Source organism: Carettochelys insculpta, chromosome 1 (genome assembly GCF_033958435.1).
Source record: "Carettochelys insculpta isolate YL-2023 chromosome 1, ASM3395843v1, whole genome shotgun sequence".
In the NCBI taxonomy this organism is placed as follows: domain Eukaryota; kingdom Metazoa; phylum Chordata; order Testudines; family Carettochelyidae; genus Carettochelys; species Carettochelys insculpta.
This window is the reverse complement of record NC_134137.1, coordinates 207597294-207604467: the sequence shown is the minus strand read 5'-3', so window position 1 is coordinate 207604467 and position 7174 is coordinate 207597294.

Here is a 7174-nt window from a genome sequence, read left to right as displayed (position 1 = left end):
CTGGGGGGTTGAGAGATACTCTCTCTCCAGCCCTTGCGGGGCTCTGTGGTCACCGTGGGCAGCAGCCCTTAGCCCAGGGCTTCTGGCTGCTGCTGCTGCAGCTGGGGGTCCGTGCTGCATATACAGGGTCTGCAACTAGTTGTTGGCTCTGTGTATCTTGCACTGTTTAATGAAAGTGTGTCTGGGAGGGGCCCTTTAAGGGAGCGGCTTGCTGTGGAGTCCGCCCCGTGACCCTGTCTGCAGCTGTGCCTGGATCCCTTATTTCGATGTGTGCTACTTTGCTGTGTAGACGTTCCCTCGCTGCGCCTATTTCGATGTTGGGCTGAGCAACGTCGAAGTTGAACATCGACGTTGCCGGCCCTGGAGGACGTGTAGACGTTATTCATCGAAATAGACTATTTCGATGTCGCAACATCGAAATAAGCTATTTCGATGTTGGGTGCACGTGTAGACGTAGCCTACCAAACCAAGAGAGAAAAAAGGATACTCAGGACTTTCTCCATACCTGTGTAAATACATATGGCTTGAAGCATGGTTGGAAAGCAATCAAATTTGGACTGAAATTGGCATTTAGAAAACGTCAAATTATGAGCAAATTTGTAAAAAAAAAAAAGAACAAAATCCAAGTCACTTTGCCATTTCACAAAATGATGAGAGGTTTTATTTCTCAACCCCATTAATTTTCCACAAATTGATTCCAACTGTTTTAAAAACACTTAACCTTCCATTTTACTTTCAGGCTATGTCTACAGTAGCATTTTGTTGAGAAAACCCGGAGAATTCAGATTCCCAAGGGCATTCTGTTGACAGTAAATTTACAGAACACAGCACTTTTGTTGACAGTCTTATCCCTCTCCTCAGGAGGCACAATGCCTTTGTCAACAGAGATCTGTCTACAGAAAACTGGTCTGGACATTCCAAGGGATCCTCTGTCAGGGCTTCCAGGACACCAGGTAGCCCTGTCTACTATGCTTCCAGATGGCTATTTTGTCAGGAGTGCAACTGGGCAGTCCAGCCACTCTCTGTTGACAGAGCAGATCACTCTTGCAGTCCACATGGCAGGTTGGTCACAATCTGTCGACAGAAGTTTTGTAGGAAGATATCTTCTGCCGAAAACCTCTGTCAACAAATCTCAGTAATCTAGACATAGCCTCAGACATTCGTTTGCTCAGATTTATTTCATGACTCAAAAGATCATCTACTTTCTTAAATTTAATAACAAAGGTCCTTTCACTCTGGCTTAAACATCTCAGTGGCTAGCAGCCAAATAAAATAGAGATTTTATTCATAATATCTGATCTCTATTGTTTTTCAGAACTACCAGCTTAAATATTTTATTGGAGGTGGTCAGGCAGTTTACTTACACAGTATAATTTTGGTTAGGAAGAGAGGAGGCCAAGATGCTAGCCAAGAAAAGCAGTAAGACACAGTTCATTTAAAAATGAAATGTGATGTCAGTTAACAATTTTTCCACCTAGCCTTAGGTGAAAAAAAACAGGAACATGAAAAAAAAACAAGTAAATAAAATGTCATGAAAGTCTAAACACCAAGTAATAAAGCATGTTCCCATATGAAGTAGTCATGAAATAACAGATCAGGTGTAAAAGATATGGTAAAACAAAACATATCAACAACAAGTAGGATTTCTAGACTTTACCTGGTTTTTAATAGGTGGAAAACATAAAAAAAATTCTAAAAAACAGGCAAATTAATAGAGTATCTCAGTTTTTCACTTAAAATTGCTGAGACTTTCATTTAAAAAATGTGCAAAGGAAGCACCTGAAAACATGCTTCAAATTTCATGATGGTACTACTGTAAACCCTCGAATTACAAGGGGGGATTGCATTTCTGCACTTCTAGAAAGCAGAACTTTTACTTCTGTGAAGCCCTGCCTAAGTCAGAAAAGTACTTAAGCATTCACCTTTCTTTGACTTCAGTGGAAATACTCACATGCTTAAAATTAGGTACATGCTGAACTGGAGATTGAATGAGAATACAGCTAAAGGTTTTTCGTTTATCAGGCTTAATGCTTTCAGCAGCGGTACCTCACCTGTAAATGGCTAGGCCAGCCCAGATGACTATCCTACTTATCTTTTTTCAGTAGATTTAGTTGCTTCAAGGAACTTTATGAGAACTTGATTCAGCCAAGCACTTAATGGTGCACAGGTTGAACCTCTCCAATCTGACACCTTTGGGACCTGACTGGTGCTGAATGAAAGAATTTGCTGAACCATGGGAGGTCAATATTGTCTAGCACATTACCAAAACTTCCATTGCTTACTGGGTTCTTAGAAGACATTTAGGGGTGAAATTACAGCTAAACAGCAGCACAGAACACTGAGAACAAGGACTGGTGTCTAGAAAGAAACATTATGGGACCACGGGAAACTTGGCCACGCCCATAGTAAATTGTTCTTCAACACTTTAGCTCAATATTAAAACGTAATTGTCTTCACAGTTCATCATATTATCACAATTTATTGAGCTGTAATACCAATTACAAAATATCAATATTATGGGACAGATATAGCACCCAATTCTAATTTAAAATCTCGACTCAAGGCTAGTGTGGAAGCAACATGTCCTTAATTTAAATTTATTAACCTTCAGAAGTGTCCCGTATGTATCCCACAAAGCTATGTGGTGACCCTCCAAGTATACTTCATTGTGTGCTGCTCTCCCTCTAGGTATGCAGAACGAAGGTCAAGGGAAGCCCATGAAGTTTTGACTGAATTTGAATTTGAATTAGAATTGAAACTCAGAACCCCAGCCCTGCAAATATAAAGGGTACACGTCAAGAAAAAATTTGTTTGCCTATTGCATCACACCGCATCGGTAGCCATCACACCATATCGGTACCAATTATGAGTAGCCCCCTACTGCAATCATGAGCACTCAGAGTAGTGATCTGCCTAGCACTTCTCAGGGTCACAAGAGGGCCCCAGCTTGGACCCATCAGGAGAGTATGGATTTTATTGCAATTTGGAGAAACCAATTACAGGCACAGAGACTTCAGGTAGCCAAGAGAAATGCAGCAATCTATGAGCAGATGCCACATGAGATGACCGCCCAAAGTTACTCCTGGGACTCAATTCAGTGCCAGGTAAAGGCGAAAGAACCCTGTCAAGCCTATCAAAAAGTCCAGGAAGCCAAGCAGCGGTCAGGGCAGCTCCATGGACCTGCTGCTATTAACAACAGCTACACATGCTTATGGGGAGTGACCCCCCCACCATGGAGCCCGGTCTGAATTACAACATGTGTGTAGGCCCTGGTTTGGCGTTTGGGGTTAGACTAGAGGAGCTGGGTTGCATGGCAGAAGAGGGTAATGGAGAGAAGGAAGGGGGCTATGAGCAGGGGACAGAGGAAATTGTGCCACATAGCCCGGAGCTCTTCACCATGGACCTCAAAAATAACAAGAAGTCCTGTGGCACTTTATAGACTAATGGATATTTTGGAGCATGCATGCATCTGATGAAGCGCGTCTTTGCCCGCGAAAGCCTTTGCTCCAAAAGCTCTGTTAGTCTATGAGGTGCCGCAGGACCTCTTGTTTTTGAAGGTACAGATTAACATGGCTACCTCTCTGATACATGTCATCATAGACCTGGAACTGGGCCCCTCCACAGTGGGACCCTCCACAGTGGTCACCTCCACACTGGTCCCTGAGCCCCCCCTGGAACAAACTGTTCGGGTGAGTATTTATTCTTCATGCTAGAAATGTGGGGTGGTGGATATAGCTATAGTGCTGCATATGGGTAAAGGTTTGCTAGCTATGGTTCTGTGCCCCTCAGAACAGTTTGTTAAAGTTTCTTGGGATGGAGCGCTTCTCCTTTTTTGGGGATCTTCTTGAAAGCTTCATCCAGGCACTTTGGTGGTTTTTTCACTAGGTTCTTGGGAACGACTGACTTGTTGAGGCTTCCATGGTGGCACACCTTGCCATGCCAGGCAACCAGATAGCAATCTGGTGTCATGGATCCACACAGCATTTTAGCAAATTTTCCAGGCTTTTGGTCACACAGGAGCTGTTCTTTCTCCATGGCCGTGTCTACACTAGCCCCAAACTTCGAAATTGCCATGCAAATGGCCATTTCAAAGTTTACTAATGAAGTGCTGAAATACATATTCAATGCTTCATTAGCATGCGGGCGGCCGTGACACTTTGAAATTGACGTGCCTCACCGCCGAACGGCTCGTCCCGACGGGGCTCCTTTTCGAAAGGACCCCGCCTACTTCGAAGTCCCCTTATTCCCATCTGCTTATGGGAATAAGGGGACTTCGAAGTAGGTGGGGTCCTTTCGAAAAGGAGCCCCGTCGGGACGAGCCGTTTGGCGGTGAGGCACGTCAATTTCAAAGTGTCACGGCCGCCCGCATGCTAATGAAGCGTTGAATATGTATTTCAGCACTTCATTAGTAAACTTTAAAATGGCCATTTGCATGGCAATTTTGAAGTTTGGGGCTAGTGTAGACATGGCCCATATCTGTTAGTTTTAGGAGGATGATGTCTTCTCTGGCAACCTGCAGAACTACGGGAATTCGCATCTGTTTTTGTTTTTTTTTTTAAACCATGCTTCCTGCCCCTTTATATTTGCCTGCACCAGCCAGTGGGCATTCTGTTTCCCACTCATGAACAAGGTTTGCAGGCTCAGTGGGGCTTCCCTCACATGTCCCTTTCCAGCCAGCATTTCTTTTCATTTTTCAGGACTCCCCCTGTACCCCACAGCAGCTGAGCTGTGCTGGGCTTTTCCCCTCCTATGTCCCTTTACATCCAGCCTTCCTTTGGACTATTTTTTTTTACATTACTTTTATTGTACATCAAACCCCCCCCCCAACACCGCAGCCATCCATTTTTCACTGCCACAGGACACCCCCAGAACACCTGGCCAGGACACCTGGCAGCTTCCCCTGCTTTGCACCTCTCCCCTTCCCTGAGAAAGTGGACAATTGCTTATAGCTCACCATGTCCAAAAAGCAACGTGCTGGATAGGTGATGGCAAGTGAGGTATTATGAAATGCATGCTTACTGTTCCATCCTTAGTAAGCCATGAGTTGCCTTCAAAAAGTAAACTTTCAGTGATAGAAGACATAGGCTGTGTCTACACTACCTTCCTACTTCGAAGGGAGGATGGTAAGTAGGGTGTTGGGAGTTTACTAATGAAGTGCCGCAGCGCACAAGTAGCACTTCATTAAGCAAATCCCTACCCCACCCCGTGACCCCACCACAGCAACTTCAAAGTGTTAAACTTTGAAGTGCCAGCTCGTGTTTAGCCTTGGTTAACCTGATGATACTTTGAAGTTACCCAAGCACTATGAAGTACCAGCAGCTGAGCCACAGCTAGATGCCAGCTGGCACAACACGTCAAAGTTGCCAAAGGGGGCGTTTGTTTAATGAAGTGCTGCATGTGCACCGCAGCTCTTCATTAATAAACTCCCAACACCCTACTTACCATCCTCCCTTCGAAGTAGGGAGGTAGTATAGACACAGACACAGAGACCCATTCATTGCACTTCAAAGCCCATTATGGCTAAATCTACACTAGGAGAGTATGTAGAAGTAGCCTATTTTGAAGTAGCAACATCGAAATAGGCTACTTCGATGTAGATCATCCACACATGCTCTGCGGCTGTTGCCGTCGACGTTCAACATCGGAGTAGTGACAGGGAACGTTGAAAGGAGCCACCCGGAAGGAAATATGGAGCGTCCACACACACACAAGTGCCCCTCATCAAAATAAGGGACCAGGAGAGCCTGCAGACAGGGTCACAGGCTGGACTAGCTCTTCCAGGGCAACAACAAACTGCTCCTTTAAAAGGTCCCTCCCAGACGCACCCGACCTGCACAGAACGAGGTCTGCAGAGTGCTAGCCACTTTCTCACAGACCAATGCACAGCAGCTATGGACCCCCAGCAGCAGCAGCAGCACCTGTACCTGGAAGCCTTCAAGGTAGTCACCCAGGGAGCAAGCACCCTGCTAGGTGCTGCACAGGAGGCCGCCCAGCAGCTCTTGGCAGGGTGGCCCTCCCAGGGGGCAGATGGGGACACCCCTGACCACCAGACTTCCATGTTGCTCCCCTGCTGGGTACTCCACCAACTCTGGAGCTACCCCACCAGCTCCGAGCAGTGGGAGCAGCTGGTCATGGGGGAGTGGGATGACGATCAGTGGCTGCAGAACAGCTGCATGAGCCGTCAGACCTTCCTGGAGCTCTGCCAGTGGCTCACCCCTGCACTGAGGCACCAGGACACATGGTTGTGGCGCACCCTCCCCGTTGAAAGGAGGGTCACAATAGCTGTCTGGAAGATGGCCACTCCAGATAGATACTGCTCCGTGGGCAACAAGTTCAGAGTGGGAAAGGCCACATTTGAGGCCTTAATCATGGCAGTAAGGAGGCCTGGGTGTGCACCCACTAGTGGGGCTGGGGAGGGGGCTGGGTGTAGGGCTGAGGAGAGAGGGGTGCTGAGGAAGGAGGGGGCTGGGTGTGGGGCTAGAGAGGGAGGGGTGCCAGGGAGGGAGAGGGCTGGGTGTGGGGCTGGGGAGGAAGAGGCTGGGCAGGGAGGGGCCTGGGGCACCCTGCACACCCTCATGGGTGCTTGTGTTCCCTTTCCACAGGTGGTCCATGTGCTCAATGCCATGCTGCTCCAGACAGTCATCCAAGTTGGGGACCTGGATGCAGCCATCACCGGATTTGCTGCCATGGGGTTCCCGAACTACTTCAGGGCCCTGGACGGGACCCACATCCCCATTCACACCCTCGACCACAGCCGGGGAAGATACATCAACTGCAGGGGCTACCACTCCTTGGTCCTGCAGGCCATGGTGGACAGACTTCCAGGATGTCTACATGGGCTGGCCCAGCTGTACACATGATGCCCACACCTTCCAGAACTCGGGACTGTGCCACCAGCTGGAGGCAGGGACCTACATCCCCCAGGCTACGTCTACACGTGAAGCCAACATCGAAATAGCTTATTTCGATATAGCAACATCGACATAGGCTATTTCGATGAATAACGTCTACACATCCTCCAGGGCTGGCAACGTCAACGTTCAACTTTGACGTTGCGCGGCACCACATCGAAATAGGCGCTGCGAGGGTACGTCTACACGCCAAAGTAGCACACATCGAAATAAGGGTGCCAGGCACAGCTGCAGACAGGGTCACAGGGCGGACTCAACAGCAA